Source organism: Dromiciops gliroides, chromosome 5, assembly GCF_019393635.1.
Source record: "Dromiciops gliroides isolate mDroGli1 chromosome 5, mDroGli1.pri, whole genome shotgun sequence".
NCBI lineage: Eukaryota > Metazoa > Chordata > Mammalia > Microbiotheria > Microbiotheriidae > Dromiciops > Dromiciops gliroides.
Genome location: NC_057865.1, coordinates 110,837,024 through 110,846,916, shown reverse-complemented (window position 1 = coordinate 110,846,916; position 9,893 = coordinate 110,837,024).

Here is a 9,893-nt window from a genome sequence, read left to right as displayed (position 1 = left end):
AAGAAATCTCCTTTCTAAAGTGAAGTCACAGTGTCCATTCACAGGGCAGAGCACTGGCCCTGGAGCACTCTCCAAGCCTGACCTCTGGGTGCCTGTACCATCACCTCGCCCCTGTCTGTTTTAGCTACATGGGCAGAGCAGTGTGGGCAGTGAGAAGAATCAGTTGATTCCAGTGGGTGACTGACTTCCTTCCACATTGCTGCTCACTCTTCTTTGGGATGTGCTTTTAAAAGGTAAGGCGATTGTTCCCTGCCATGCTTTGAGATCCTAGCTAAAATCTACCAGGCATGTGCTCCATGAGAATCTGTAGGAATTCCTCCCAGGTTGGGTTTGTTCTGGAATCTGAGGGCCTGATTTGGGGGCTTGGATCCTGGCTCTTACTACCATTTTAACCTCAAGCAAGGTACTTCATTGCACTAACATGCAGTTTTCTCATCTTTAAAATCAAAGAGCTGGTCTCCATGATCTTTAGCTGTCAGTTCCAAATCCTAAAACTCTAGGAAACCTAATATCTCGTGTTTGTGTGTTTAACCACAGCCCTTGCATTCTTCCCCCCAACCCAAACCACCTCCCCACCTCCAAAAATACTTCAAACCCAGAACAGGAATTGGGCTACTTTGTTGGTTAAAAAAACAAACAAACAATCTACAGGCATCTTCCCATTTCAACTTCAGGGGGGAAAATTAGCCTTTCTAAGTGAATAAGCGTTCAACATAGGAGATATTGGTGGCATGACTTTTTAAAAGCATTGTTCTTTATTTTATTTTTAAGCATACATCTTTTTTTTTTTTAAGTGAGGCAATTGGGGTTAAGTGACTTGCCCAGGGTCACACAGCTAGTAAGTGTCAAGTGTCTGAGGCCGGATTTGAACTCAGGTACTCCTGAATCCAGGGCCGGTGCTCTATCCACTGCGCCACCCAGCTGCCCCCTTTAAACATACATCTTAAGGGCGGCTAGGTGGCACAGTGGATAGGGCACCGGCCCTGGATTCAGGAGTACCTGAGTTCAAATCCGGCCTCAGACACTTGACACTTACTAGCTGTGTGACCCTGGGCAAGTCACTTAACCCCCATTGTCCTGCAAAACAAACAAACAAAAAAGACCATACATCTTATAGGGGCAGTTAGGTGGTGCAGTGAATAAAATACCAGCCCTGGATTCAGAAAGACCTGAGTTCAAATCCGGCCTCAGACACTTGACACTTACTGGCTGTGTGACCCTGGACAAGTCACTTAACCCTCATTGCTCCACCAAAAAAAAATACATTTTATCAATGAGAGAGTATATGGTACAGTGAATAAAGGAAGACCTAGGTTTAAGTCTAGTGTCTGACTATGGAACAGAACAAGTCATTTGAACTCTCAATGTTCTAGACCAGAGGTATCAAACACAAGTGTCTTCAACCAAATTAAAATGTCATTGGAAAAAAAAGCGGGGGCAGCTAGGTAGTGTAGTGGATAAAGCACTGGCCCTGTGTTCAGGAGGACCTGAGTTCAAATCTGACCTCAGACATGTAACACTTACTAGCTGTGTGACCCTGGGCAAGTCACTTAACCCCAATTGCCTCACTAAAAAAAAAAAAAAGATTTATTCTGTATTAGGGTCCCTGTTTCCCCTTGGTCTGTTCGTAAATCATCTGTGTTTTGTGTTGTGGTCCGTGCATTTGTAACTCTAGTTCCTAGCTCCCCTTCAATTCATAAACCCCCTGTGGGCCCCTACTTCGCCCCCACTCAGCAGGAAGCAGTAACAGAAGAAATGATCTTCGTCCTTTTTCCCGGAGGCATATGCCAAAGGGGGGGATGATGTAGGAGGCAAAAAAGGGTTAACAGAAAAACCTAAGAGCCTAGCTTTAACTCAGATATTAGCTCTAAAAGGGATTCAGACCCCAGTTAATGGATAACTTACAAGTCAGGATACTAGGTTCTCCTACCCACAGTATCAGTACCCAATACGGGGACATAAAGGGCAGGGTCATATAACAATGAAAAAAATTGACGAGACAATAGAAACTCAAACTAGGAATAATGATAAATGAAGATATTTTGAAACTAGCCAGGGAATCAGAATTGACATGCGGCAGAAAAGGTCAAAATTTGTCCCCCGAGATATCACCTTATGACATGTAAACCCCAAACACACCTCCACAGAAAGATACCTCTGCCTCGGGGGTTGACTTAGGAGACCCCAGGAACGTCCTAAAATTAGGATAGGCCATTCCCCCCCCCCAGTGACCTCCCAAAGGTTGGAGATTATTATAATGAGAAGGACAAGCTCTCCCCTGTACCTCCCTAAGGAGGAGATTATTGTAATGAGACTGATAATCAATTTATCCATACTATAAATATAACTGTCTTTTCTTGCACTATTCGAGAGATACTTTTCCACTTTTCTGGTTCTCTCCCTGTGGTCACTCACGGTATTGCAATAAAACTTGGGAAACTGAGTCACTGAGTCTTGTAATTCTTTTGGGATGACTCACAGTCAATTTGACCCCAAATTCCATCCCACATCAACATCATGTAAGACCCAGGTGTGGTGACTCCCAGTTCAATACATTTTCCATTCTGGCTGACAAAAACTTCCATTGCCGTAAGTTTGTGCTTTTTTTCAAACACTTTCATATTTAAAACTGATCTTCCTCCTGACAAAAGCCTCTGCCAGGATTGCTTTTCTAAAGGCTGCAGAAGATATTAGTCTCCTTAAAGTTCTAGGCAATCTTCTCTCCATCAAAGATGCTGACCTATTTTTGACCTCTGCCCTTCCCACCTTTTGCTAACAGCTTTTCCCTAAGGCTTTTGATAGGGTACTCCACCGAAAATACTTTGCTTTGCTTCTTTTTCCCAGGCCTCAGTTTCTGTCACATAAAATACGTCAGGGGACAGGATCTATGAGATTCCTTCCAGCTCTCAAAGTTCTATCATTCTAATGAATGAACTGGAATGCTAGGTGGCACAGTGGAGTGGAGGACCAGTCAGGAGTTCAGATCTGACCTCAGACACTTACTAACTGGAACCCTGGGTAAGTCATTTAACCCTTTTTGCCTCATCTGTAAAATGAGTTAGAGAAGGAAATGGCAAACCAGTATCTTTGCCAAGAAAATCCCAAATGGGATCATGAAGAGTCAGACACAACTGAAAAATGACTGAACAATAGGAGGATGTAGACATTTAAGTAAGCTTTATGAACAGAAAGAGAAAGAAGAAAGAATAGGAAGAAGAAAAGAAAAAAGAAGAAAGCATTGAAAAGTCTGGATTTGGGCGACAAGGCTGTATGTAGACATGGGCAGAATTGCCATCAAGTCTTAACTGCTAGGATAAGGAGTTTAGATTTGTTATTCAAGATAAGCAAGAAGGAATCACTACAAATGCTTGAGCAGAAAAGAGATGATTTGATAAAAGTGGTTCAATGAATATGTTAGAATGGGATAGATTAGATTGAAAAGTAAGGCCGGGGGGGGGGAGCGGCTAGGTGGTGCAGTGGATAAGGCACCGGTCCTGGATTCAGGAGTTCCTGAGTTCAAATCCGACCTTAGACACTTGACACTTACTAGCAGTGTGACCTTGGGCAAGTCACTTAACCCCCATTGCCCCGCGAAAAGAAAAGTAAGGAAGTTCTCTAGAGAAAAAGGTATGTAGTATAAACAAATCAGGCTGTGGATACCACATTATTATATATAATTTAGTATATATAATTTTATTGTGAACAAATATATTGTATGAAGAAAGCATCTAATCCAAACTGTACCTTACTTCCATCCTTCTCCATTTTCTTTTCTAAACCTTGTTACCATACACACAGAGGTTTCTACATGGTTGTAATCAGTATATACGAATTATTTTGTCTTTCAGCTTTCCCACACACACCATCATTTCACACACATCCTTACTTGTGTTGACATAATATACATTTTTATTAAGTGAGTTAAAATGAGGGGGGTTAGACTGGATAATCTATCTCTAAACTATAGTATTCTATGATTCTATGACAACATAGTTTGCTTATCTCTTACCTTGCTGTGGACCCTTTGAGTCCCCAATTTTTCAGTATAACACAGATATCGCTATCTGGGTGTCGTATAATAAAAACTCCTAAGAAATCCATGAAAAAAAAAAAAAGGACTTCCCAAAGAAGTCAAGGGAATTTTTCTCCATGAAGAAAGGTTTCCTACTCCCTGAAAATGTGATGACCCGTATCTGCTTCTACCAAAAATCGAGAATTTGTGGTGTAAGAAAGGCTGTCGCTTAAACGAAGCTTTACAAAGTGTCATTACAATTATACTTTATTTTCTTCAAATCAAGACTCCTGGATAATGTGGTTAAATGATCACCACCAATCCACTTCCTACATCTCACCACTTACCATTTTCTTTCTTACTCTTTTATCATGTACTTTAAATAATTTAAAATTTTCATTCTCAGCGCACCTCTCATATATTTTTCCTTTATTCTTCACTTTCTTAGCTCAAGGTTAACTCACTCCCACCTTCTTGTCAAACATTCTTCTTTTCCTCACACCATCTTTTCATTTATAGCTTTTCATCTTTTCATTTTATATCTATAGAAACCGGACATTATATATATTCTATATCTATATATTCTATATATGTATTCTTAATCTATATTTTATCTATCTCTATTATATATATATTGAACCTGGCATAAATAACCGATGAAGTTGCCCATTATTCTCTTCTACACACTTGAATAAATTATTTGTCATCATCTATCTATCCAACTTACCTATCATCTACCTACCGACTTATCTATATCTAACGTTTACCTATTAATTTATATCATCTCTTTATCCATCCATCATCTTTCTACCCATCTATCCATGCCATCTATTTCTTTATCGATTTATCTACCATCTACTTATTTACCTTCCTATCATCTATCTATACCTAATCTATCAATCTCTCTATCATCTATCGCTATTCTATCCATCCATTCATCTATTTGTTCTCTCTATCCATCTTTATCATGCTCTCGCCCATACACATATACACAGAGACAGCAAAAGAGAAAGGCACAGGCAGGGTAACAAGGTCAAGCAAGGTCAAGCAAGGTCATTCCCCTGAAATTTGTCAAGCGTCTTTTTCTCCCCTCTCTCGTTTTCCTTTTGCCGCTGGGAAACTGGTTGCACTGTACTAGTCCCGCCGCGCTCTCATTGGCCCGGCAGTTGCTCTTTCTTATTGGCTGTGGAAGTCCACGGACCGGGCGGGGATTGGTCGGTGGCTCTAAACTGGGGTATTGCATTTTCTGCCCTGGGTAGGGAACAGCAGCTGGATTCCAGCTGCGCAGGCTGGGTGTGCTCGTGTGTGGCCTTGCCTGGCGGCTAGGCAGGGGATCGCGGAGAGGGAGGGCTGCACTTTAGGGGGCTATTGGCTGGGGCCCCCCCTGTGCATATGTAGGCGAGGGCGCGGACCTCCTTCGGTGTCTGAGAGGTAGCGTCTTCGTGTCAGGAAGTAAATATAAACGAGTATTTGGGTGAGCACCCCAAGCTGTATATGTGTGGGTGCCGCCATCTGCGTTTGTCTCTAGAAAGGCATTCGCGCATGTAAGTACTATGCATGTACTTACTTAGGTGTATTTGAATGCTTTCAGCCAGGTGTTGCGTCCAGCAAGTTCTGCATATTTGAACTTCACGGTTGGCGCAGGTGTGACTTCACCTAAGTGGCAGTGAGCAGATGTTGCCTGTGTTTACTTGTGTTTGTGCCTGGGGGAAGCCAAAATTCAAAACGTAACAAACCTGGCTACAACTGATAGCAAACTCTGCGAGATATAAAAGACTTCTTACTTCAAGGCTGTGATCGGACCAGCAGATTAGAGGGCTGACAAGGGAATGAAAGAAAGGGGGGCCGTGGCATTGTTCAACATTTAGTCTAAAAAATTTTAAAGCATCTATTTCAAAGGATAGTGAAACCTTTTTAAAAAAAAATAATGATTTTATTGTGTGAGAGAGAATAATTCTCTCTTTTGGTTCTTCCAACTTGGACTTGGAACTAGCAGAAACATGCAGGGGTTGGAAGTAATTAAAATGGCCAGTGTTTGAGAGGTGCGGGTAACAATCATGGCAAAATGTGTTGGGTGTTTTTTTTTATTCTTTTGAAAGAAAATACGTAAGATCACAGATTTAGAGCTGAAAGGGGCCTTAGAGGTTATCTAACCTGGATACCAAAAGCTATATCATGGGCTGATGTGCCTGCCACTAGGCTGGAGAGGGTCAGTCAAAAAATGCAATCGCTAAAAAAAATAAATAAAATAATATTTTTAAAATGCAATCACTGCAAAAGAATTACAATTAATCTCGAACTTCAGAGATCATCATCTACAAATGAGAAGAGGGATAAAAAAATTATTATGAAATTTATTGCTTTTGGGGGGCAACTTTGAACAGCCCAATCTTAGCCACCCCCTCCCAACCCTCACCTTCCTCCAGAGGAATTCCCACCTGGCCTCAGACATTTGCAGTTTCTTTCTCAAATCCTTGTCCCTCCCTAGGCTGCTTGTACCCACCTGCCTGATTTATACTGTGAGGATAGAGAGTTGCAAGCATTTTTAGTGATCCTTGTATTGTGGGGTGGGGCAGGGAGGGAGAGAAGGAAGAAGTGTTGAAAAATAATTTGATAGAAGGAGGCAGTATTTATTGATAGTGCCATGCTTAGCAGTGTAAAGCATGCTCAAGAAATATGACAAGGATTCAGCCTTCAAGGGCCTTACAAGTGTTGGGGATTTTTTTTTGGGGGGGGGGTAAAACTAACATGAAAGAGATTAGATATGACAAAAATCTAACTGCATGCCAAATTGTGTGCTAAATGCAATAAATCCTTCAAGAAAAAAGAAATCAATGCAAGAGATGGGATCTAGTCTGAATAGCTAACAGTCCCTTGCACATCCCATAGTTACAGGCTAAATAGAATATATCATTACAGATGGAATGCTTTAACAACAACAAAAAAAAGAGTCTCGTGTCCAAGAGAGGCAGATGTATTGGATGAAGGATGGGGAAGTCCTCATAGGGAAGGATCTGTAAGCAAAACGAACAGGCCAGACAAGACAAGACAAGACAAGAGATTTTCTTTTGGAAGATAAGATAATTAATGGGGTGGACAGAGGGGGCAGCACAGATCATGAAGGATCAAGAAAGACAGGTTCAGGTCTCCCTAACATGCAGCTGAAAACTGCTTCTTAAAGAAAAATATCAATACCTTGTCGTACAGAACTTCCATTTTAAAAAACAAAAATGTTGGGGCAGCTAGGTGGCGCAGTGGATAGAGCACCAGCCCTTCAGGAGGACCTGAGTTCAAATCCAGCCTCAGACACTTAACACTTACTAGCTGTGTGGACCCTGAGCAAGTCACTTAACCCAATTGCCTCACTAAAAAAAAATGTTTTTAAACCTATATTCTTATTTTTTTTAGATGAGTCCATCTCTATTTCCAAGCAAAAGGGGGGATAAACTTTCAAGTTCATGTGTCCTTTCCTCGTTTCTCTTGGCTAGTAATCCCTTCACGGCTATTACAGTTGCCGTCTAGACAGAATCCTGACCATGCAAATCAAATACCATTATAACAATCACTACTCTGTCTAGCCAGGAGACAAGCTGTGGTTCTAGTGGCTCAGAATCAGCCTCCCTGGATTCGAATCTCAGCTGTGATCCTTACCAGTTGTATGATCTGGGCAAATCAGGTAACTTCTCTGACATACCAGTTTCCTCATCAGCAAAATGGGTATAGCATTATTTGGCCCTTCCTATTTCCAGGCATATTGTCAGCTTCGTAGACTGTGAGTCATATGTACATTGTAGGCTGTTAATTTAACAAAAATCTTTCCAAGTACTGGTCACAGACCTACTTATTCTCTTTAGGCAAAATTCAATATAACAAAATTCTACTCCAACAAAATGATCGTCACAAGCCCTTGTAGATAATTCACTGTAAAAGTATTTGACCTATGTGCCCAACATACCAGGGCACTGTGATATCATGGAACGGAATCAGATCGGGGTTAGAAGCTCTGGATTTTAGTCCAATTCTAGCATTTCTTACCTATGGGTAAGTCCCCCACCTCTTTAAGTTTCTCCTTCTTCTTGAAAAATAAGTATGATAATTGAGATGTGCTGATAAATGTTTAACACCTGGGATTCTGACAATATGTGTTCACAACACACTTTAAGTTTAATCTGAATTGTTAACATTTTTTCATCACTTTCTTAAGTCTAGACAGTCAAATAAAACAGTAAGTCGAGCTGTAGTTTTGGAGCTTTTTGCCAAGTTCAGTACTCCAGCATACCCCGAATTTAAGCATACTTACAAGAACTTTGTAAACTTAAGCAAGTTTTCTCCTAGTATGAGTTTTTTGCTGTGATGGCGGTAGTACTGTGAAGACAGAAGACTCAGGGACCACCTTGATTAGGAGTCAGTCAAGGTGGTATATGTGTCAAAGGGATCGGTGGGACATTGGCTGGGTTCATGTTCAGCCTTGGGCCTATGCCTTCCTTTCCCTTGGGATAGTCGGCCTGACTGGCCCAGCAGGTGGCTACTGTTCTTTCTACTCATGGAAAGAGGCTGTCCCTCCATTCGTTTCAAGAAGTGAGTGAATGCAGACTTTGCACTGACCACCTCAGAAGGGTTACTGATTAGTGGTGTAGGATGTGATTAGCTGGCCCCCTTTTATTCAACAAGCTTTTTTATATAAGTGTCTAGATATGTGTGAGGGGATACAAAGACAAACATGAGATGATCCTTGCACTTACAGAGTTTACTTTTACCGGGGTGGGGAGTAAGGGCAACAACTTTTACACAGATAACTAAATACAAAGTAATTTCAGGGTGAGGAGTTCACTAATAATCTAGGGGGAGGGTCGATCAGGAAACGACCTCATGTAAGAGAAGTGGCACTTTTAAATCATGAAGGGACTTAAGGATTCCAAGAGGCAGAGACGAGGCAGCAAAGGCATTCAGGTAGGTGTAACAGCCCATGCAAAGTCACAGGAGGTGAGAAATGGAACATTCTGGCTAAAATACAGTAAATAGGACAGATTGGTTGGAATGTAGAGTACATGAGGATAGTAAATGTGAAATCCGTCTGGAAGGATAGGTTGGAGCAGATTACAAGAAGGTTTAAGTGCAAGGAGGGAAATTTTATTTCTATCTTAGGTCAAACGAAACTACAGAAGATTTTTACTTTATTTTATTTTTTTTTGGTAAGGCAACTGGGGTTAAGTAGACTTGCAAAGGGTCACACAGCTAGTAAGTGTCAAGTGTCTGAGGTCACATTTGAACTCAGGTCCTCCAGGGCGGTGCTTTATCCACTGCGCCACCTAGCTGCCCCCTACAGAAGATTTTGAGCAGGGGAATGACACGGTCAGACCTATTTTTTATAGAGTTCAAGGAACTGAATGCGGGAGTACCTAATGATTTTGAGACCCTCCCTCTAGACAGCCAATCCAGTAATTTAGGCAAAGGGTGTATTTGGGAAGAATCTCGGTGATGCTGAGGAATGGTAGATTGGGCTCCTGGCCACCCATGTGCTCAGGCCTGCGAGAAGTAGGGAAAGTGTGGAAGGGCGGATACAAGCCCCCCCACGTCTTATTTGGGTGTTACACACCAGCACAAACTAAGAAAGGGACCCTCAGATACCTCCCTTGATTTTGTACACTCCCACAGCAATCTTCTCAGGATCTTGTTCACTTTTGCTATTAGAATTTCTGAGCTAAGAAATGTGAAGAAAAAATGATTAAGTTCTCTCCCTTAGGTATGTTTTAATGTTTCACTCGCATTAGATGTGACTCTCCAGTGCCCCAAGGAGCTTGATTATAGTGCCGTCACATTTGATTTTTTTTTGTTTGTGTTGTTTTTTCGGGGGGGGGGGGCCAGGGCAGAGGGCAGATGG